Source organism: Prionailurus bengalensis, chromosome F2, assembly GCF_016509475.1.
Source record: "Prionailurus bengalensis isolate Pbe53 chromosome F2, Fcat_Pben_1.1_paternal_pri, whole genome shotgun sequence".
Lineage (NCBI taxonomy): Eukaryota > Metazoa > Chordata > Mammalia > Carnivora > Felidae > Prionailurus > Prionailurus bengalensis.
In genome coordinates, this window is record NC_057353.1 from 53,208,643 (window position 1) to 53,234,144 (window position 25,502).

Sequence of the window (25,502 nt, forward strand, 5' to 3'; positions counted from 1 at the left end):
ATGAAAGAGACAAATTTTTATTTTCTGCTTTCCTTTTTATAATTGTTAAAAATAAAGACCTTCAAAGTGAAGGAAAATCAAGTATGGCTTAGGAAAAAATTTTGAAAAATAAGATATGCAAGAAGATGTTAATGAATTTTATGTTTATATTCATTAATTTTGAGAAGTTAGTTTTTGAAAAAAATGAAACAGGAATTTAAAGAAGAGAGTTTGATTTTCAGTAAACTGAACTTCAAAATCTCCAAATTCTAGATGAGGTTTTAGGACATCAGAGTTGTAAACACTTTTGGTTTAGAACAATTATTATAAACATATCCTGGTATTTTTAAGTCACTAAGAATAAGTCCTATCAAAACTAGGTTCATTATTTAAAAAAAAATATATCATTCCCGTTTTCTCTCCCTGTTATATATCAATATCCCTATGCACACATAGATCTATGAATAGAAGTAAAGGCATGGAAATGCACACATATAGTTTTGATAAACTATTTGAAAGTAAGGACATCACAATACTTCAGGTGAAATTTAGCATACTCCTTCTGAGAATAAGATCATTGTCTTATGTAATCATAATACCATTGCAGGACCTCAGCAATTTAACATGGGTAAAATATTACTAATATGCTGTGAATATTCACATTTCCTCAACTATTCCAAAATTGTCCTGTTTTTCCCATCTATCCAGAAACCAATCAAATGTGCACTGCATTTGGTTTGTTTCCTGGGTCCTTTTAATTAGGAATACTTCATCCATTATTCTTTGTCCTTCTAGACATTGAGATCCTTTAGAGCTCAGGCCAGTTATCTTGTAGACAATCTTACAATATTGCATTTGAATGACTGTGGCCACATAATTAGATTAACCATTTTGCCCTCATTAATACAATAATTTTATTAAGGCAGGGATCATCACCATCCTAACACCATTAGGTGAAAGTTTATTGGGAAAAAATATTGCCCAGGAGATTACTTATTAATTCCAAAGGGGGAAGTATGCCTTTATTTCACAAGCAGACCAGAGTATACCTCATTAAAACTTACCACATTCAGGCCAGGGACCAAACACTTCCCACAACAGACAAGGAAAGCTGCTACAGACAACTGGCCTGAAGGGTAGAGTGGCCAGGACAAAAGAGCAGAGTGTACACAGCATACATTGCAGATACTCCTCAAATGCTAGACCCTGGGAACAGGGGACACTACACTGCGGGTCCTAAAGAACCTCTTCTTCAGAAGACCATTACCCTCAAGACCAGGAGACATAGCTGATTTTCCTAACACAGGAACAGACACTCAGATAAAATAAGATAGAGAAATTTGTCCCAAATGAAGGATTAGGACAAGGCCATAGCCAGAGACCTAAGTGAAAGAGAAATATGTAACATGCTTGATAGAGAATTTAAAGTAATTATCATAAAGATACTCCGTGGACTTAAGAGAAGATTAGAAGACATGAGTGAGACCCTTAACACAGAAATAAGGAATAACACAGAGATAAAGGGATCAATCTATAAAATGAGAACCAGGCATAATGGAATGAACCGCAGGCTGGAAGGAGCAAAGAAACAAATTAATAACCTAGAAGACAGGGTAATGAAGCTAAGCAAGGAGAAGAAAAAAAAGGCAAAACAAGAAGAGACTTAGGGAACTCAGTGACTCCAACTAATGTAATAACATTTGCATTATAGGAGCTGGAGAAGGGAGAGAAAAGGGGGACAAAAATTTATTTGAAGAAATAATAGCTGAAAACTTTTCCTAATTTAGGGAAGGAAACAAATATCCAGATCCAGGAGACACAGAGAACGCCCAACAAAATCAACAAAACCAGATCCACACCAAGATATATTATAATTAAAATGGCAAAATATAGTAATAAAGACAAAATATTAAAAACAGCAGGCAGGACAAAAGAAGATAATTATGTACATGGGAAATTCCATAAGGCTATCAGGGGATTTTTCAGCAGAAACTTTCCAACCCAGAACGGAGTGGCATGATACATATAAAGTGCTGAATAGGAAATAGGTGCAGCAAAGAATATTCTATACGGTAAAGCTATCATTCAGGATAGAAGGAGAGATAAAGAGTTTCTCAAACAAAAGCTAAAAGAGTTCATGACCACTAAACCAACCTTACATGAAATGTCAAAGGAGACTCTGAATGGAAAGGAAAAGACAATAAAAGTAAGCAAAGTGGGAAGCACAAAAGCAGTAAAAATAAGTAGATCTCTAAAAATCAGTCAAGGGATTCACAAAATTAAAGGATGGAAGGGTATGACACCATAAACCTAAAATGTGGAGTGGAAAGAAGAATGGGTTCAAACTTGAGCGACCATCAACTTAATCTAGACTGCAACATGCAGATGTTATATACAAGCCTAATGATAACCACAAATCAAAAAACAATGATATGCAAAAAATGAAGAGAAAGGAATCCAAATACATCACTAAAGAAAGCCCACAGAGAACAGAACAAGAAACAGAGAAGAACTACAAAAACAATCATGAAACAAGAAACAAAATGGCAATAAATACATACCTATTAATAACTACTTTGAATGTAAATGGACTAAACGCTCCAATCGAAAGACAAAAGATGATAGAATGAGTAAAAATACAAGACCCATCTATATGCTGCCTATAAGATACTTATTTTAGACCTGAAGACACCTGCAGATTGAAAGTGAGGGGATGGAGAAACCTCCATCATGCAAATAGGAGTGAAAAGAAAGCCAGGGTAGCAATACCTAATATCAGACAAAGGAGACCTTAAAACAAAGACTGTAAGGGTACAGGCTTCAGTGGCAGAGGGCTCCATGTTGGGTAGTGAGGTGGCTGCTGTGGTGGAAGAGCTGGTTTTGGGGGTGTGGCAGGCAGCCAACTAAGAACAGTTTTGCTCCCACTCGAAGAGTGAGAAGAAATTGGAGGTTCACATGGAATTTATCCTGTGCCATTTGCCTGACTACTGCGACTCACCCAATGGAGGTGGCTGCTTGGCCCAGCTTCTGTCCCTCTCCATGGTGTAAGGCCAACTACCTCTTCCTGGGTTGCAGTTACAACAAAGACCTTTTAGACAAAGTGATGGAAATGGCTGCTGGATTTGAAGTGGAAGACCTGCCACAGTTTACTACCAGAAGTGAATTAATGAAAAAGCATCAAAGCTAAGGCAAAAGATTCATCACATTTTCAACATCAGCAACAGGCTTAGGAAGGAGGCTGGGATGAATGTGACACTGACCACAGCAGCTCTCTTAAGATTCCTGTTATTTCCAACATGTAGGAAAGAGACAGTTGGAATGACAGTCTTGTCTAGATTGGAATTTTAAAAGGTCTTGTGCTTCCAGTAGCCATCATTCTAAAAGTGTGCATGGATATTTATGTACTCGTAAATCATGTACTTTTTTATTTTCACTTTTTGAATGTCAAACTTTGTTAAAATTCCTATTTTTTATGGTGATATAATAATTGCGGGTAATGAATTTTACAATGTGGAGTTCCCCCCCCAAAAAAAAAAAATTTAATGTTTTATTATTTATTTTTGAGAGTGAGAGAGACAGAGCACAATCAGGGGAGGGGTAGAGGGAGAGGGAGAGGGAGACACAGAAACTGAAGTTGGCTCCAGGCTCTGAGCTGTCAGCACAGAGCCCAACGCAGGGCTCAAACTCAAGAATCATGAGATCATGACCTGAGCCAAAGTCGGACGCTTAAGCAAATGAGCCACCCAGGCACCCCAACATTTGCCATGACATGACTGGAGCTGGAGAATACAATTCTAAGTGAAATAAGTCAAAGAAAGACAAATACCACATGATTTCACTCATATGTAGAATATAAGCAACAGAAAAAAAAATGATAAAGGGAAAAAAAAGAGAAACAAGCCAAGAAACAAGCTCTTAACTGTAGAGAACTGATGGCTACCAGAGGGGAGGTGGGTAGGGGATGGGTAAAATAGGCAAAATAACTTTGTACTCATTTTGATGAGCACTGGGTGGTTCATGGAATAGTTGAATCACTATACTGTACACCTGCAACTAATATAACACTGTATGTAACTATAGTGGTATTTAATTAAAAAAAAAACAGACACAAAAATGTTAACATAGTTAATGCAAAGAGGTAAAATGAATCAATCTTCTTTATACTCTGCAGTACTTCATAAATGTCTTGGATGAACATATTTTTTTAATAGGAACAATGCCATTTTGAAAATAAAAGGTAAGAGCAATTATTCTGCCTTAAAATGCTTTAAAAATTATTTAAAGAATAATTTGGTTTTTAAAAATAATTTTGGTACCAAATTACAATGGACCCCTTCAATTCATTTCTTAGGTTTTACTTATCCAGAGTTTCACATATGGAATCCAGAAAAAACAAATCCTTCATTTACACCAATGATTTACATGAAAGAACAAAGGAGGACACATGCCCTTTCAACCACATGCACTGAATGCTCATGCTCAGCCATGAAGAGGAACTAATTGGACAGGGAAGAGTTACTGTCTCTTTAAAAGACACATAAAATCCTAATTTGCTTAAAATACACACAGGAACCCAAAGGCCTTAATAGCCTTAATTACAATTTCCTCCAAGTAGAACATTTGTAAGCCTTAGATCCCTTTACCAAGTTTATTGCCAATAATTAGGCAAAATACACAGAACTGAAAGTGTGTGTGTGCTTAAGTTTAATAGAATCAAGAAACATTTGTGTCATTTGGTCACAATTTTCAATACAGAAGGCAAATAGAAAAGGAAGAGAGATGGAAGAATTCACAATAGGTAAAAAAAAAAAAAAAAGGAAAAAAAAGTATTTCTAGATTAGCTCAACATCTAAATAGAGCATTTGGATCTTGTCCATTCAAATTATTTGTTTTAAGTATTCCTTAAACTTTCCAAAAACATATTTTGAGAGACAGCTGAGACCAAGATTGTTTTTGAAAACTGCAGTAAGTAACACTTGAAAGCCTTGTTTGCAAAATGTGGTTCTCAGCCCTGTAGCAGCAGCATCACCTGGAGGCAGAATCTCAGGCCTCACTCCACACCTGGTGAACTGAAATCATTTTAAAACACGGTCCCTGGTTGATTCTGCACATTGCTTTAAGGCATTAAGATAAAGGTTCTGAATGTAATACCCCCCTCCTCCCACCAAAAAAAGTATTAAGGAAAATAAATCTCTGTACCTGAAAGCACTAAAGTTATCTTTGTGCATCCCTATACATAGATTAAAATTGATTCAAAGGGGAATCTTATAGATATGTCTATCAGGAAAGCCAAAAGTCAAAAATGAAGTAGAATCTATTTTATTCTCTCGATATTAAACTGCAGTTGAAAATGTGTTGATGTGCAAGAGAAAGGGTAGAAGATGTATTTCCCAGGGTTATTAGTTGATCATATTCAATCTACAGTATGGGAAATTACTAGGTCATAAAGTACAATCATAGTCAAGTACAGGCTACATAATAAAAATATCTTCCAAAGAATTGAAAAATAAGCTTTAGGAGTACACTAAATAATGGAAAACAAACAAAAATTAGGCAGTTTAAAGTTAAGGTTTTCAAGTTTTCATTCATTGAAATTTACCACTCTCATATTGAAATTTACCCTAAATTTACAACCCACACAGATCTGGCACCGATCAGAGTCTAATGGGTCTTGCCACATTGGATCAGACTCATGATCCTTCCTGTCCAGGATTCTGATGATGGCACCAGGGGACATGCTGTGGGGAGAATGGCTGTTCTTTGATGTCAACCTCAAAGGTTAGGAGTGTACCCAAAACATCCTAGTTCCCTGTAATAACCCATTATGAATCTGTAATCCACAAATTTAGTTAAATCATTTTTGAGGTTATTTATATTTTCCACCCCTACTTCCTCTTAAAGTAATCAGTTCCATAAGTTTATAACTAGTTGGGTAAGGTGATATTTCATAGCGCCACTGCTCACCCCATCTTGGAATAAAGTAGTGTTCTTACCATCGATACTATTCATATCCGTGCCATCAAAAAAACATGGCCATATCTCTCCCCAACACTTGTGTCTATAGATTCCTATTGTTCTTCTTTACTCCCCATGGATAGGTACTATGTATATTGACCTTTTTATAATCTTTCTTGTATCTTCTCCAATTTCATGACAGATCTTTGGTAGGGATTATCAGTCCATAACAAGGAATGGGTATGCTATTCATTTGTTTAAAGATAAGAGAATGCTCTCTACCTAATTTCAAAATTCATTTCCTGATGATTTAAAACCTCAAAATTCTCAGGGATCTCGTAAACCCTCAATACTAATAACTTCAATATAAACTAGAAACTTCATATCCCACACTTATTCACCTTTTTTGTTTTTTTGTTTTTGTTTTGTTTTTGCCTTTATCCTTTTATTTTTCCGCCACTGTGAACATAAATTCATCTGCCTGTTCCTATTGTCTGTATGCTCAGGTAAGGTCAAGAGCTTGCCCTAAGTTTTTCCCATTGGCTTGGCCTTCTACTACCTGGTAGAGATCAATGTTGATAGCCAAAAATAGAATCTGTATATGCTTATAAATTAGTAAGTTAATTTAAAACTACACTGATCAATCTTTAGGATGCCCAGTTTGTTACGTATTTCCTTTGTAGAAAAATGCCCCATTACACCTGTGATTCCTAGGCCTAAATTAGTTCGTGAACCCTAATAGAAGCCTAAGTACCCTCTTCAATTATATGGTAACAGTGGGTTTTTAGACATAAAATTACATCACTCTTTTCTGATACACATACATATTTAAATTCTTCAGTGTGACTAATAACTGAGCATGATTAGTCTTAGAAAAAAGAAAACATTATTCTCCCCAGATTACTTAGATGTCCGTGGTACTATTTCACATTCTAAAAATATAAAACTAAGTGACATCACCCATGAGTGTATTACAAGGACTACCTTGAGAAATTTTTTACTCTCTACAATCTGAACCCATGTGGTAAAGTAACAAGAACTTCAATCACAAAGATTTTCCCCTTGACCACACTTGTCAGGCTCCTGTTCCTCTTCTTTTTGAGTAGGCCTTGACCTTGGACCTGACCTTGCTGGGCCTGCATAGGCCAACAGTGGCAAGAATCCTGCTAAGTGAGTTTAGAAAGAATCCTCCTCAATTCTTGACGTCTGATCACATTCCTCATCCTCCACCCTTAATATCTGATCACTTTGGCCTACCTTTATCAATAATCCTTTAAGTTAGCAAGAATATCGCCCTACCCTCAGTATTTCCTTTTACTAAGTTTGTCCCCATGACCCTCTCCCCAGCCTAATCCTTGACTGTAAATCTCCATTTCTTTCCTGGTTGTATTCAGAATTGCACCCAGTTCTATACCAAAGTCTCTTTTCTTCAGTTGCAGTGATTCCTGAATACAATATGCTTTTACAACTATAACTATTGTCCAGCTCTAGTTCTCTTTGACAACCACAAACCAACTGTCAGCATCCATAAAACTTTTGAAGGTGAGGCTACAGAAAAAAGGAAATGTACTCTTCTAGAGAAGCACATTCTCCTAACTTCCACCACCCACTTGGGTGCAGGAGAAGAACTGGAGAGGAAATTAAGAGAGTTAGAAGGGAAGGTCCATCCTGAGGCTGAAATCTGAGAGTTAGGAGATGACTAAAGAAGATCTCCAAGAAGTGTCCAAAAACCTCTAGAAGTGTCATCTATAGAGCAGGATAAAGATATTTTCTGACAGGTAGGTCTCGAAAATATATATCCTTTGTACTCTTTCTCAGTAAGTTACTGAAGAATATGCTCCACAGAGAATTAAAAATTAAAAAAAAAAAAAGATGGACGGAATCCAGGAAACAAGACATCAAACACAAGTTAGAGACAAAAGGAATCCCCAAGATGATGGTGAAGGAAAATGGCAGGATGAGATCTATGAAGGAGGCGGTAGGGCAATCAGTCCAGATTGCAGGAGATCAAACTCTGCAAGAAGTTTCCTCCAAAGGTTACAATTAATAAAATAATTATCTTCTCACACTCTAGGAAGAAATTTAGGAAGACCAAAGAAAGTTTATAGTTGAATTAAGGATGTCTGTATAGAATAGAAACCATCTCCAGAGAAAACAAGTTAACACAGGGTAGGAAATGCAAAAATATATATGCACTATGTAACTCAGCTGTGCTTGCATGGTTATAGGAATAGAAACACAAGGTATTCATCCTTCCAAAACTATCCTCTAACTCTACTGGGAGGATGGGGAGGGGTAGCATACTTGTGTACAGTGAGGAAAGAACATAGTGAGAGTAGGCTAAATCCTTACCTCCCACAGGGGGAACTGAATACATAATGCTTGAAACTAAAAAGTAGAGGAGGAGTAATAAAAGCATATTATAAAGAGTTATGAACATGAATACCAGAGATTCTAGAAGAGTTCAAAGTATGGAATGACTAAGTCATGGGGATAAAGGTACAGTATAGGAATATAGACAATGGTATTGTAATAGGGTTGCAGAGTGACAGATGGTAGCTATACTTATGGTGAGCACAGTGTAACAGGTCACGCTGTCGAATCAAATCACGATCTTCCACACGTGAAACTAACATTATGTGTCAACTATACTTTAATAAAAAATTAGAAGAGTTGAAAGTACTTGGGGAAAAGGAGGCAGGAGGGCATTGGGACAAGGACAGTTTTTCAAAAGAAGCCTGGTCGAATTATTGGACTCCAAACCATATCTTGTGTATAACTTTGATTAAAAACAAAATATTAAGACAAAAAAATATGCTTATTCTTATATTTGTAATGAATGATTTATCCATACTTAGGAAATTCTATTTTATAGAATGAAGTTAGAAGAAATTTCAAACTAACGATTCCATTACACAGCATTTACAAATTTAGAGAGAAATATGTAGCCGAATGTTAAAATACTACAATATAAGTCCAGATATTTTCTAATTGCTACCAATTATAAAAGTAACAAAAAAGCCTTTACAATCTGAGGGCTCATTCTAAAGTATCCTGCTTCATTCAGCAATTGAAGAAAACTTAATTTTTTTGACGTAGAGGAAAACAAAATATAATTTGCTATAATGTTTGTATTTACTGCATTGTGGATAAAGTTATAGCCTGAATTCATACTTGTATTTTCTTAATAAAAGGGGACTTCACTTACACTTCACTTCAATCTTAGCAGAAAACGAGAGTCTCAAGACCAACAAACAGTTCAACCTTATTTCATGATGAGACTCTTTTGGGGTGGTAAATGAGCTCTTTTATTTTCCTTGAGGGGGGAATGAGGGCATCAGTCATCTAAGTTACTGTGATGCATTTTTTAAGTTTATGAGAGAGAGCTCATGCACAAGTAGGGTAAGGGCAGAGAGAGAATCCCAAGCAGGCCCCTCGCTCTCAGGGCAATGCCCCACATAGGGCTCCACCACACCAACCAGGAGATCATGACCTGAGCTGAAATCAAGAATTGGACTCGTAACCAACAGAGCCACCCAAACACCCCTGTCATGATACATTCTTATATCAAATATTGAGTTTACAAGGAAAGAATGCCTATATTAATGATACATGGCATTTGTTATAAATCCTTCTCACACTGTGGCATATTAACCAATATTTCCCAAATTTCCCTTAGGTCAACATTAGAGACCTCAAGCGGCCAACCAAATTAACTAGGACCACATCAAACAAAACCAGGCCACACAGAAGTACTTTCCTACACAAGAGACAAAACAATACATGTATGATTTCAACAGTTTCTCAAGCTGTTCCAGTGTTGGCTGAAACTTATAACTTTCCAGACTTCGCAAAAATGCGGATATTATCCAGGCCTGAGGAGTTTCATATTCAGTAAGAATTAAATCTCTTTGTTCCTCTTTGCCAAGACGTCTCAAAGTCTTAAATGAGAATGGGAAAGGGGGTAGGGAAATGATAGAAAATCCGGATAAAGCATTAAAAATAAATTCATGTACCACCAAATGTGAAGATTTTTTCCCGTAAAACATGAAGAATCTAAAACCACCAGCACCCTGAATTTCATGCCTTCACGATCGATTAGAGAACTTGGTTTTTATATTTAACAATTCCTACTTTAAAAAAACAGACTTCATGCCAGCCCAAGAATTGCACATCTTAATGCATATGTTTAAAATAGTTTTGAAAACTGATGTATGGTGGTATATACACTTAAATAAGTGTAGCCAGTGCAATATAGATTATTTTAAATGTAAATACAAGAGAAGGATCAACTTAATACAAGATTTATTATTTCTGGTCAGTGAACCTCATAGTCACTAATATTTTCAAGCCTAACAAAAGGAATACAACTCACAATGTTATAGTGAGCTACCTGGCACTGAGTCTTGTTACTAATAAAATACTACCCTTCCCAACTTTTATTTTTATTGGATCTTCTGCAAAGCTGACCCACACTCCATGGTAGCCTTTTCCTTTTGTGGGCTTCCCTCAACCTTTGGGTCTGAGCCACACTGGAGTCACATGGTCATGTGCTTTTAAACTTCCCTTTGAGAGTTTCTATTTTTCACACTGTTCATTCAAATCAAGCTGGTGAGAAAGCCCACAATCACCTCCTTTTATTAACTTTTTGTTATTCTCTGTGATAATGACAATATCAGTCTTAGGAAGTGCTAAAGCACTTGCCAATTGAGTGCATGTTAAGGATATGACAGCCACTTTTTTTTTTCCTTGCAAATATAGTAATCCCCTATTGGTATGTAATGTTCTTCTCAAGATGTTCTTTAAAAGAATAGATTTTGGTGCCTTTTAGTACCAGTGATAGGAAGACTAATAGGTAACTTACCTTACCAGGTGTCAGACATTACTCATTGCCTACCATTCTTTCAGGATCCCACTTTTCTTCAAGGAGGCAATAGGAGGCATTGATTGCATGGCACTCCAGGCAAGGGACAAGGGTTTATGTCTGCTGGGGCTCTCTCTCATTTTTTATAAGAAACCAATAACTTTTCTGGAAACTCTATCCAAGAGACTTCTGCTTATAGGTCAGAGACCAACACCTTACATCCATCCTGAACTTCCATCCCTCACCACAGTTAGTTGCCAACACCTAAAATCTTCACTCTCCAATGTCCCCTTCAGTCTCTCTCCCGCATTTTTATGACCATATTTCTCACTGCAGAACTTGGGCTTTCCACACGTCTACACACTTTCATGCTTCCAACTCTCCCTTCCATCTGATCTTTCCTCTAACTATGCTTCAAGAGGGATTTAAGAATTCAATACAAGTATTACCACTTCCCTTGTTTAAAAGTTCACTATAGTCTCCATTACTCCAAAACCAAGCCCACCCAGTCTTATCTCCAAGCTAGATTTCATCCCTCCACAAAACACCAGCCCTAAATTCTTGGGCTTCTGTTTTCACTCTTCACCATTAATCCCTAGAATACCTCACCCCTATTTGACCTTATTTTTCTAGTTACTTAATATGCCTAATTCAAGGCTCTTATATGGCTCTATTTCATTCATTTAGTCATTCAACAATTATGATGTCTGTAGTATATAGAACATAAGGAATAATGATAAGTAAATGACACCATTTCCTAACTTAAAAAGGAATATGCAATCCCCTCCAGGAAGCTGCCTCTGATATTCTTTAACCACTTTGAAGGGTTAAAGGGTCACTGTAATATGCCCCTGAGACATGCTAGAGTATCTTCTATTACTATATTTGTTACATTATGATGAAACTACCCAGCTGTCTGTCTCTCCCAGTAGAAGAAAAGTTCTTCAAAGGCAAATATCACCTCCTGTATATTTTGATGTGCCCAGAGTCTACCTCAGTGCTTCACATCTAGTATAGATGTTTGCTATTAGTTCAGAATATATTGCTAAAACGCAGCACCTTTCAACTAACAAGCTGTAACATACATACCTTTTACTTGGCTTGCTAGAAAATAAGGCTCCTGGTTTCCAGGAGCAAACAGTCTAATTTAACAAGATATGTATTCCAGATAAGCCAAATTTAGTGCAACATTAAATAATAAAGGGAAAAATCACTAAAGTTTTATCTCAATCATTTTAAACAATTTTATGACAATGTTTTATATATTTGAAAGGCTAATCAATTGTATCTCTTTGCCAAAAAAATCATTAACCAATGTACTGAGACAGTCTGACTCACTGAGATATGTAAATAAACTTTTTCTCCCCAAACCTGCCCCTTCTGCTATCCTGAGTTATCGCTTTCTAGTCAAGTATCAGCTCTCTAGGTATTGAACATAGTCCATAAATGAAAGTCAGTCAAAATTTATTATAGTTCTTTCAGATATGAAGCCCAGTTCTTTTTACTTTAAAACATCAACTTGAATTGAATGCAAAGTCATTCCTCCCCTCCCCACACATAAGCAGGAAAAATCTAATTCTGCAACAGCTTGGAGTACACAGAGTTTGGATCCATTAAGTCCTCAGTGTGCTATAGAGAGACAAGAGCTATATCTTCCACTTAAAGGGCAGGGTTCTAGCCCTTTCCCTGGTTGGTCTTAATGGCCTTGGGAAGAAAAGTGATGACTTCATCACTATTATCAAAAAGCACTCTGTTGTGGAGGGGTTAATACCCATGCCAACTTCCCTTCGCTTGGGTGCTCCCTTTACAGATCACACCACATTTTCCAGCTAACACTGCATTCACACTGTATCCTCCAATCCAAGAGTTAGCCAGCCCCATCCTTACCATGTACAAAGGTTCTGTCAAGACCATAGCCCCTAACCTCACCCACCCTGTAATCCAACACACAGGTTCTGTCTCCAGCGCCTTCTAGAGGAAGTTCCATCTCTATCTCCTTTCTCTTCTTTAGGCAGCACACAGGGAAAGCAGCTGTGTACCACCCAAGCAGATTTCCCACACCGGCAGGAAAAGGCTCTCCCCTTTCTGTCCATAGCAACTCAGTTTCAAAGTGGTTTTTTTCACGTTTCCACCTTGGCCTTTGGGGAGAAGAAACACTTCATCTTCATTCCCAAGCTCCCAAATGTGTATGACAGTTTGTGTGTGCAAGGATGTAAACCCATACAAAGAATCAGAAATTGATATAAAATAACAGTAGTTGTGCCTAGAGAAGGGTAATGAATGGGGACATGCTTTTCATGAAGCTGTATTTGTGTATAATGAGCATTAACTACAATGAGAAGTAGAGAAAGATGGAGAGAGGAAATAAGGGAGATAGACTGATTCCTTATAATGAAATGATTCCATCATCAAGTTTTCAGAGGCTTAGCACTCATATTACTGTTTAGTAATTTACTCTTCAGAAATAGTGAGAAGAGATACTCTTCAACATTAGTGCAGAGGAACAAAATTATATCACTTTAATCAAATGCAGAAAATTCAGAATAGAAAAAAAAATCCTAGTACTTAAGCATCCCTGAGGAACACGCCACATTGCCCCCAGAGCCCATTCTAAAAACGAAGCTTAGAAAACACCAGCTTCTGGTTAAAGTCAATCGACCCACAAACAACAGAGTCTTTGTCAAGGAAACCTGAGTTCAAGTGCATGAGGATCAGATAAAACACAACACATGGCATCTGAACTAAAATGATATGCTTTGATTTTAGATTAAAAGTTAAGAAACCAGCAGAATGCAAACACTTAAGAGAAAGGATGTACAAATAAAATTAAGATTGGCTTCCTCTTAGGTGGTGACAGTTGAACAGAAAAGTGGCAATATTAAAGGTGTCGCAGAGCAGTCCTATAAACATTTTTTAACTGTAAATCCACAATATATATGGTTCCATTTAATAGGACGTTGTGTTACAGCCACAGATAGATATTCATAACCAAGTGTTTAGAAAATGCATTGTTTAGGAGACTATCGATATTAAAAAAAAACTATTAATTTGGAAAGGCACATGGCCCTGCAAGTGGTCTTTAAGGCCTGTATCCTATACAGGGAGGAGGAAGTGGTCGATGGAAGGAGTTATGTAGGGCTGTGTCTCAATTACAGCTGTAAAACCAGTTACCCAAATTCTTTTAGAACCTCTCGTTAGAAGCTACTCAGATTACCCAAGATAATAAAAAGCCAGGAAGCATAGGGCTCTTTTGACCACACATTAAACATGAATTAAGTTACTGAAATTTCATGGTGGATAGCCCCAATATGATATGTTGCTGTGTTTAAAGGTAGGAGAATTTAACGATTTTATACACTGAGGATACTTCTGAAGAAAACAAGTTGACACATACTTAACTCCAAAATTCTCTCCAAACTTGGAGAAAACTTGGATTAAGTTGCCTCAATAAAATAAAAATTATACTAATCTGAAGACATGCACAGGGTTATTCTTTGCATCAGTTTTCTCCCGTGCAACATTCTTCTCGAGGTTAGAAAGAGACTTCAAAATATGGAAAGAGAGAATACTAGAATGAATCCTGCAGTGTTGGATTAGAATTGGAAGCCAGGACATAATGAAGTCATTATTTTTAACATGTACATATATGTATATGAATACATGTGTGTATGCACAAATATACATGTACATAGTTCCTAGTTTTGTTTGCTTAGAAGCAATCTAAACCCCCATATACAGGAAAGTAAATGAATAAATTATGATATATCCACACAAGGTACAATGCAGCCATAAAAAATAATGCGGAAGATCTGTAAATGGATAGGATTTCCAGGATATATGGTTAGGTTAAAAAAACACACACAATAAAAAATCTAATGTATATTACTGTTGATAGCTGGATAAAAATGGGAAATAAGATGAATAAACCTGAAACTTGTCAGATTGGTTACCTGTAGTTAGCAAGTGAAATGGAGTGGAAACAGGATAGAAAGGATAGGGTGTACCAAGTACATACACCTCTTTTGTATTGATCTGACCTTCAGAATCATGGGAATATTTGACATCCTTAAAAAATGAAAACAACAAGGATAGGGAAGAGGAAACCACCCCCCATTACCCTCCCCCACAAAAATAACAAAACCATAAACAAATCAATCTAACTGAAATTCAAATGAATAATAGAACCATACTGAGGTGGGAGGGGAACTCAAGTAATTTTTGAACACAGTATTTTTACTACATTTCCTTAAGCTAAAGACAAAGAGAACTCTACATCAATACTGAGTCTTAGTACACTTGTTTTGCATTTTATGTATTTTAGCATCTCTAAAAGTATCCTATTTTAGAATTGAGCAAATAGGTAAATATCCTATGAATGACAGGTTTCTCAAGGTTAGAAAAGAGACTTCAAAATATACAAAGAGAGAACACTGGAATGAACCTTGCAATGTTGGATTAGATTTGGAAGTCATGACAGCATGAAGTCATTTTTAATATGTACATATATGTATATGAATATATGTGTGTATACACAAACACACATGCATATACTTCCCAGTTTTGTTTGCTTAGAAAATCTATAAGTAATGACATCCTAATAGCAATGAGCATAACTAGCATCCAGATTTTGTTTTCTAAACACCATTCTCAACTCCAAGGAGCTAGGTCTCCCTGGAGAAATGACTAATACAAAGACTGGATCAGAGACAGAACAAAGTCAGCCTGAGATATCTTGTGCCAGAAAGTAAAGAAGTCTTCAAAGAATGATGGGAACATGTCAAAAAGACCAGAAGAGCTCAGAATGGCCCAATCTGGGACAATTTGAACAGAATAAATAACAGTAAGAGATCATAATCCACAGAACAATAAACCATGAATCTGTACTGCTGCAAATGAATAAATGGAGAAAAGAAAGTTCTTCTTTGCAGAATTCCAACTAATGAATATAGAATAAATGAGGAATTTCCTACTTGGAAATCACTGTAGTAATAATCATTTCAAGCACTAGAAAAAGCTACTGAGTAAATGTACCATTAAAAAAAAAAAATTTTAGGGGCCCCACGGGGTGGCCCAGTTGGTTGAGTGACCAAGTCTTAATTTCTGCTTAGGTCATGATCGTAAGGTCATGGGATCAAGCCCTGCTTTGAGCTCCATGCTGAGCAGGGGGCCTGCTTAAGATTCTCTCTCTCCATCAAAAAAAAAAAAAAAAAAAAAAAAAGAAAGAAAGAAATTCTCTCTACCCCTCCCTCTGCCCCTCTCCCACTCTGGCTTGCTCTAAGAAACATTTTGTATAGTAAGCAAAGTATTTCCCACAAGATATTTAATGTCAAAATGAAATGCAGTAACTTAAGACAAGTTACTTTATTCTTCTCTAAGTTTATTTTGAGACCCAGAGAGAGAACCAAGCACGCATGAACAGGGGAGGGGAACCATGAGATCTGCGCCAAAATCAGGAGTCAGATATTTAACTGACTGAGCCACCCAGGTGCCCTTACAAACAAGATACTTTAATCAAAAGTAATATCACCAGAAATGGAACATATCATGTGCTTCCTGATATAATACACTGGTGCAAAAAAATTTTCTGTCATATCTCTAACAAAAATACAGACCTTCTGGGGCGCCTGGGTGGCTCAGTCCGTTGAGTGTCCGACTTGGGCTCAAGTCCCGATCTCCCGGTTTGTGGGTTCGTGCCCCGCGTCCAGGCTCTGTGCTGACAGCTCAGAGCCTGGATCCTGCTTCAGATTCTGTCTCCCTCTCTCTCTGCTCCTCCCCCACTCATACTCTGTCTCTCAAAAAATAAACACTGAAAAATTTAAAAAAAAAAAAAAGCTGAACTTCAGTCTAATCACAAGGAAACATTAGACAAATTCAAACTGAGGAATATTATACGGACTGACCAGCCAGTACCTTTTAAAAAGGTCAAGAACATGAAAGATAGGCTGTAATAGTGGTCCAGATTAAAGAAGAATAAAGAAACATGAAAACTCAAACAAGGTAGGATTCCAGATTAGAATTGAAACATGTTTTTTTCCCCTCTTGCTATATAACACATTAGTAGGGCAACTGGGAAAATTGGGATAAGCCCTAAGGACCACAAAACAGTATTGTATCAGTGTTTTCTTTTTTTAATAAATGTGGTTATATATTAGAAGGTTTTTGTTTTTAGGAAGTAAACACTGATGCTTTTAAGGAGGTCTCCAACTTACTCAAAATTTCAGGAAAAAAATAGATAATGTTGAAGTTTTGTAAAATATTAACATTTGAGGCATCTAAGTTAAAGGTATTATTCTTTGTATAATTTTTTATAATTTTTTTATTTTTTAAAATTTACATCCAAATTAGTTAGCATATAGTGCAACAATGATTTCAGGAGTAGATTCCTTAGGGCCCCTTACCCATTTAGCCCATCCCCCCTCCCACAACCCCTCCCATAACCCTCAGTTTGTTCTCCATATTTAGGAGTCTCTTCTGTTTTGTCCCCCTCCCTGTTTTTATATTATTTTTGTTTCCCTTCCCTAATGTTAATCTGTTTTGTCTCTTAAAATTTTACTCCAACTTTTCTAGAAGTCTGAAATTATTTCAAAATAAAAATATAACAAGCTTAAAAAGAAGCAATAACCAACTGATCCTATTAATAATTACCTATAAAAACTATAGCGATTAATACAAAGTAGTTTTGTGAAGCTGTCAGTTTTTCCAAAGAACCAAATTTCTATGTTACTTCTATATTTCATAGAGCTTTGAAGTAAATCACGAAAACCTGATAGTTCTTATATAATAACGATTATGTAAGAGACCAATATGCTCAAACATATTACATGTTCTTCTCAATTTTCTCTGAGAAATCTGATTTAATGAATAGTTACTCAATGAAAGACATTGTCTAGATGTTTAAACAGAGGACATCTACATCTGGTTCATCCAGTTTATTCAATGCCGACGACAAACCACCATGCAGACTTTACCCAGTAGACTTTGCCAAATAAGTCACCCATTTTGTCAATCAGATAGGATTCCCAACATGCAAGCAGAACATTCAATACAGTCAAGGTAATGAAAACCACTCTTGAATAATAATTTTAAAAAACTTTCTGGAAACACTTCCATTACAAAGGTATTTTTATCGGGGAAAAAGAGCAGTAGAGAGCTTGTACTTAAAAAACAATCCATTAGTTCAGTTAAAGCAATTCATTCCAGTCACCACCATCCTCTGGATTTTTAATTGAGATATAATTGACATATAACATTGTATAAGTTTAAGGTGTACAATGTATTAATACATTTATAGATTACAGTACGATTATCACTGCAGCATTAGCTAACACCTCTATCACGTCACATAAACCATTATCCATTAGAAGAAATGCATCAGGATGAATGTAGTTTTGAGGAGTGAATTCTAAGCAGCACTTTTCACAGCTGAACAGAAACAATAAAAAGGGATCATATTTCTTTGGATTTCATCTTTCTCAAAAACAAAACTCTCCTGGATTTTTCCATTCATTCTAATATATCCTTTTTTTTCTTTATCTGGAGAGAGAGAAAGAGGAGAGAGAGAGCATGCATGTGTGTGAGCGAGGGGCAAAGTGAATCCCAAACAGGCTCCATGCTGTCAGTGCAGAGCCCAATGTAGAGCTTGATTCCACAAACCATGAGATCATGACATGAGCTGAAATCAACAGTCAGATGCTTAACTGACTGAGCCACCCAGGAGCCCCACTCTAAACATATTCTTCTCTGATTTTATATTCAATAGTCTACAAGCTCATTTCTACATATTCATGTACCATAAGGTTCAATGTAACCCTCACATCCTTCAAAATTCTTCAATGGTTTCCAATGTCTACAGTACCCTTTAAACCCTCTATATCCAGCCTAGTGGCTCATGCAATTAAATGTACCAAAATTCCAGTCACCTACCACACATGTACCCATCCTATATATTCTACAGTCCAACAAATTAAAGGGTCAAGTTCCCAACCTGACACTCAAGAAGCCAACCATCCACTTTGTCCAGGACTGAGGGGTTTCCCAGGATGCAGGATTTTCAGTGCTGAAACCTAGATGGTCTCAGGCATATTGGAACATTTGGTCACCCTAGCTCTGTGACCCAGCAACTGACCTCTTGACCTCCCAATGCACCTCTGCTTTTGATGCTCCTATTCTTTGGCTCATTATGTCCATATATCCAAGTGAAAACCATTCAAGGACCTGTCCAACCACCACCTTCTCAGTCAAATGTTTCCTTTTCTCCAATCCTGGAAGTATTTTCTCTTTGCTGTAAATTCCAAAGCAACTCCATCATTCTCTCCTTTGTGTCAATTGTTCTGTGTTGCACAGAAAGAAGGGAGATACCTACTTCCCATTCCTGATGTTTCCTTCTTCCCAGGGAGATATCTATTCACATGATACCATACACATTCTCCTCCCTCTCATGAATTCTTCCACAAGAAAGAGGAAGAGAATGCTCTATATGAGGATTTGGGAATAAGGAATTAGGCATTGCAGACCAGCACCCTCTTCCATCTTTTCCCCACTGGAATTTTCCTGCATTCCCAAAGTGTTACAGAAACAGGAGTCTTGCAGTCACATAGTCTGTGCCTGGCTGGCTAGGCCTGTCTGAATCTAAGGTTTGAGATTAGGAAGCTCATTTTGCTCCACATCAAAACCATGTTCTCCAGTATCAGCTTTGTCAGTAACAAAACTGATTTTTTAATTTATCTAAAAATCCTAACCTCTTGTCGCACCTGGGTGGCTCAGTCGGTTAAGTGTCCAATTCTTGGTTTTAGCTCGGGTCATGATCTCACAGTTCATGAGGTCAAGCCCCATATGGAGCTCCATGCTGACAGTGCAGAGCCTGCTTGGGATTATCTCTCTCTCTTTCTGTCCCTCTCCTGTTCGTGCTCTCTTAAAATAAACAAATATATTTTATAAATACACACACACACACACACACACACACACACACACACACACACACACACACTGACCTCTTATCAGCATTCACAACTTGGGTAGATAAGAGGAATGCTATTTACTGACTACCTCCCATCTACATTGTATGATCCTATGATTGGCCTGTATTGTCTCCATAGTACACTATGAAGTGCTTTGCAGGTAGTAGATACTCCTACACCAGTGAGTAGATACAAATATTTTACTATTTTATATATATATATATATATTCAAACAGGATGGAATGTAGTCCATTCAAGTCCTATAGCAGGTGTTTACAAGCAAGGTCATCTTGGGTATCTGTCAACATTGGAGTCATAGTTTTTCCCCAAATGAGGAGTTGTTACAAAGACTTGTGATCCACAAAGCCTAAAATTATTACTCTCTGGCCCTTTATGGATAAAGTTTGCCAGCTTCTCTGCTAAGGATTCTTGTGAGGATTACAGATCAGATGCTATTTATTGTTAGTGCCTAGCATATTTTCGGCTGTTATCAATTTAAATACAATGGTAATATTCAAAGTAATTTTTCTAAAAAGAAAATTCCTGTGGACATAGAAAATTAACAACTAAAGTACCCTATCCTCAAATATTCCATACCTAAAGGAATGGAACAAACACTCACAAAAATCATCACTTTTAACTTGCTACAAATGTAGAGGCTCAGTAACCATTACCTACCAGAAAACTCTTATACTTCAAAGCATCTACAAGACAACATGTATCAGTCTTCCCAAGCATAATGAGACTCAAGAAGAATAAAAGATACACTCAACATTTTTTCCACTAAAAGGAAGCTTGAAATAGATTGTGAGCAACAAGTATATTTACATATTTAATGTTCTTCAAAGGAGGCAGGGGAGAGTGATGGGAACTGTTCCACCTTGAAAGTAGTTGTGACAACTATTAAATCTGACCAAGATACTGCAGTAATTCCTCCTCCACTTAACTGATTCCTTTAACATTATGTAAGGTGTCAAGGATCCAAAATAAAGACAGTCCCTGTAGAGTTCGGAGTTCAGTGAGGAACACAATCATCATTTAACAGGGTTATCTGAATTCTTCCAACTGCAGTTCAAACACTTTTAGCAGAAATGACCCTTCTTGCCTTTTCTCAGCTCCAGGTTCATTTTGTTTGGTACCCAGGATGGAGGAAAGAGTTTTGCAATCGAGGATTCTAGGATAGATCAAAAGACAAAGAAGCTTGTGATGTTGCCCGCCCCTTTGAACTGGATTTTAGTTCCCAAAGTTAGAAGGGTGAGGTATCATAGCTGGGTGAGCTGGTCAAGATGGTGGAGAGAGGTCCAAGAAGAATTCATTCATGGAACCAAAGTACAGTGTGGAGTCTGGAAGGGTGACTAAACCTCTTTATGGAAACCAGCCTGGCTCTGATACCCCCGCAGGTTGGCAACTCAAGAAGTTTCAGAAGAGGGAATCTTTGGTCTTGCCTGGTATTTGCACTGCCATGAGCAGTGGTCATGATGAGGCTCCCCCAAATGACTTCATGAGCCACAGACATTGACTAGTGGCTAAGCAAGGGAGGAGAGCCATGATGGATGCCATATGGTGACTGCATGTGATACCCAAAAATAGCTGGGTAAATTGATGGGGAATGGAACCCACAATCCTTTTATCATTCCTCTGCTGGTTTAAATATGTTCCACTTCTTTAGGATACATAATGAAATTAAAACCAATATATTTTGTAAGTACTATGATAGAAGTATGTGCAAGTTCCTATGGAAATCCAGAGAAGAAACTCCAAAAATAGCCAATAGAGGCAAGTCAGAAAGAACTCTGAATAAGACCTGTTATGTTTTTAAGAATCCAACAAGGAAAGCCATCACTTGATATGAAATGGTTCTCTTTTTTATATTTCTGTCAACTATTCAATTTTGCTCCTTTTGAAGATATAATGACGGGATACATTTCATCAAGTATATCTAACATTCATTGAAATCACTCTATGGTATCCTTGAAGAATTGACAAGCATTTGGCCACTAACATAGTAATATCCTGTAAGGATCTAGAGGACTTTTTATGCTACCAGAGAGAAAATTAGTCTATTGACAGAGTTCAGTTTCATTGTTAGATTATTCTTTTATCTCAGAGGATATGCATCCAAGTTACATTTTCAAACTGGAACAAGCATAACTTGAACCAGTCTATTTGCAAGTCATGATGTTATAGGCTTGAATCTACCACCAGATTAACTTGTCTTCAAATAATGGCTATAGAGAGGATATTTAAAATATCCCAAAGATCTTGTATCACTAATGGATCATCATTATATGGTGTGGAAAACTTGATGTAGGAAGTTTTAAGAGTAAACAGGAGTCCGTTATAACTTTCCTTCCTTGTGGAATGACTGTTTACTACCCACTAAAAATATATATATAATGCTTATTACTTATTATTAAAAACACTATGCATCCATGCACTTTGAAAACTATGGAGTAGATTGTCAATCTATTTTATTTATTTTTTTAATGTTTATATATTTTTGACAGAGAGAGAGAGAGAGAGAGAGAGAGCGCGAGCGAGCATGAGCGGGGGAGGGGCAGAGAGAGAGGGAGACACAGAATCTGAAACAGGCTACAGGCTCTGTGCTGACAGCTCAGAGCCTGATGTGGGAGTCGAACTCACAGACTGTGAGATCATGACCTGAGACGAAGTTGGACACTCAGCTGACTGAGCCACCCAGGTGTCCCAGTCTATTTTAAAAGAAAGGGCCAAACCTTTTCTTGTTCTGCAAAAGCCCTTTCAGAACAAGAGGAGTAGGAGTATTCAGTGTCACCTGGGTGAGAATAAGAAAGGACATAAAAATCAGAGAATAAAAAGGTATAATTTTGTACATTCAAAATTCAAGATCAACTGTAAATGAAAATGTAAAAACAATATTTACTGATGATGGGAATGCCAAAGATTAAAGTTTTGCCTAGTAAGCAGACTTTGTTTTTGTCTTTCTTCTCTCCCTCCCCCTCTCCTGCTCTCTCTGTAAATGGAAGAGGAATAAAACAAAGTGACCTTAATCCAGGATTATGTGCCATGTTTTGGAGACATTGACTAGCTTACTCTTCTCCAGCCCAAGTAGAAAAGAAAGGTGATGGAAGAAAATAGGATTAATGCACCACATTTTGCTCAAAACAAAACTGGTTCAGCAGCTACAATACTGGCTTACATTAGCAGAGACCAGTAAGGGAGAAAAGACAGAGGGGAGCTAGTCACCCCATATAACAACACATAGCTTGTACAAGATGTAGCTCTCTCCCAGGGACTAGACCACAGTCATACGGGGCAAATACATGTTCCGATCCCAATCCTGCCTCTTCAACTCAGTAACTTCAAGTAAAACACCTTGCATACTCTTGACCTAATTTCAAAAGTAAGATTTTTTTTTAAAGCCTATTTACTTTTGAGAGAGAGTGAGCAGGGGAGGGGCAATGAAAGAGGGAAAGACACAGAATCTGAAGCAGGCTCCAGGCTTTGAGCTGTCAGCACAGAGCCAACGCAGGGCTCAAACTCACAAACCGTGAGATCACGACCTGAGCCGAAGTCAGATGCTTAACCGACTGAGCCACCCAGGCACCTCTCAAAATTGAGATTTTTTTTTTAAAAAAAGGAAAATGAGAATTGGAAAAAAGGGGAAGTTACAAAAAGGAAAAAAAAAAACATTTATTTGTTCTACCAAATTTAAGCCTAACTGTACATAATCATAAACAGTAATATACATAGAGGGATTGACCATATGTGAACTGAGAATCTGTTTATTCATCTTCATTCCCACTAAATGCTGAATTCTTTGAAGGCAGACAGTCTTAAATTTTTAAGACTGACACCTTAGTTCGCTTTCTAGCATATGAGGGTTGATGTTTTTTCTATAGATGAATAAGTGACTTGATCTTCCCAATCAATAGTTCCCATTTCTATCCTGCATCCTGGTCACATATCCTAGATATTTAGATATTTAGTGAACATTTTCCCTTGGCTATCTAGTATCTCAAAGTGAAGATAATGAAATAAAAAAAAATACCACCTATCAATTTTCCTCTTCTCAAAAACAAAATATCTTTTACAGTGTACCGCAGCACAAATTCTTGGTCCCCACTTTTTCATTCCCCAGATTCAGTAAGGCACCAAGATGAGAGGACATTTCTAAACCCTTCTAGCAGCTCTTCTTGTCACCCGATAGGAGGACCCCTGGTCCAGCTGCAATAGACTTGTGCCAGGATTACTGCAAACACTTTTAGGTGGCCTCTCCGATTCCAGCTTCATCCCCTCCACACCACTCAACTTCCCCAGGCTGCACTTCCGTCTCCCTCAAGCTGCCAATTTTTTTTTAGTGAAAAAAAATAGTAAAAATGAAGAAAAGGAGGGTGGTTGTACTTGATGCTGGTGGTGGTGTGTGGAAAGGCACGGGGAGCAGAGAAATGCAACACCAAGATGTACATTCTTTATGCAATTCCAGCATAATTGGAAAGCTAAAAACTACAACCCGCTGGCAACACCCTTCGCTGAGTCACTGTATTCTTTGTGTACATTTTTCTAAGAGCAATCAAAATGGTAATTGTAGAACTAACTTTAGAACATGAAATCACTGTATCTGCACTAACATGGAATGCAATGTGAAAAGTAATCTCTCATTAAACCAGAAACTGTGGTTTATATGGTTTGAAAAATGCGTCGGATTGTTCATTCTCAGGGGATAGATCATAGTGCTCCTTAAGGACAGAAAATTGAGAGAAAGTATTAGTTCCTTCCACAAAATACTTAAGAAATCCCATGAGCCTCTGAGTTTCTCCCCGACTTGTTCTAATTATAGTGGGAATAAAGTGTTCCTTAAGTGTATCTTTAATGCCATCCTTAAAAATGCCCTTTTCCCAAAGTAGGATCCCAATTCAAATAAACTGTAATAAGTCATTTTTAGAGACAATCTAAGAAATTTAGTTGTTATAGATATTAAATGATGCTGAGAAAGTACTATTAATTTTGTTAAATGTGCTGATGGCATTGTGATTCTTAAGGAACCATGGTTTACAGATAATGAAGTACCTTAAGGTAAAATATAGGATATCTGTGATTTGCATTAAAATACTTTAGCAGGAACAAAAGGACAGATCAACCATAATAATAAATATGGAGTCTGCGTGATGTATACAGTGAGATATCTTCTATTTGATTGGAATTCCTCATAATAAAAAAGTTCTTGATGTCTACTTTTTTCCCTTTATGTAGAGCTCAAAATGATGGCCCAGCTGAGAAGGTACTGGGGTCACAGTAGCATCAAAGTAGAGAAAGATTTGCTGTGACCAAGATTTTGGCTATGGCCAAAGCTATGTGAAAATCAGTCCAGAAAGTCTCCCTAATATAAGGTCTAGAAAATATACATGTTATTTTATGATAACCTTATGTGACCAAGCAGACTCCTACACAGAAGCCAAGTTTTATTTTCTTTTTGTTTTGACTGAAATTACCAACTTTTTCCCCCTACAGGTTGTTTTGCTTCCCCACCCCCCACCATAACACATATCAATTTTACATTAAATAATTGAAACCTATTGAAAATTCATTCCCTCCAGGCAACCATACCTTCCATGTCTGCATTGCTCAACAGGGAGAGAAAAGGAGTTGGAAACAAGATTGGATCCTTCTCCAAGACAGCAATGGAGACAAAAGACCAAATGATTATCTGAGTATCTAGCAGCAGCAAGGGAACTTTAGAAATATAGACAGCTTTTCTGAATTAT

At 37.1% G+C, this 25,502-nt stretch overlaps 1 protein-coding gene and 1 pseudogene across 1 annotated transcript in view; one reads left to right on the plus strand and one right to left on the minus strand.

Moving 5' to 3' along the window:
- Positions 1–25,502, minus strand: part of RSPO2 (R-spondin 2) — a 156,130-nt gene that overhangs the window by 93,531 nt on the left and 37,097 nt on the right. The gene's annotated exons all lie outside the window — the stretch shown is intronic.
- Positions 2,693–3,481, plus strand: LOC122495713 (annotated as a pseudogene).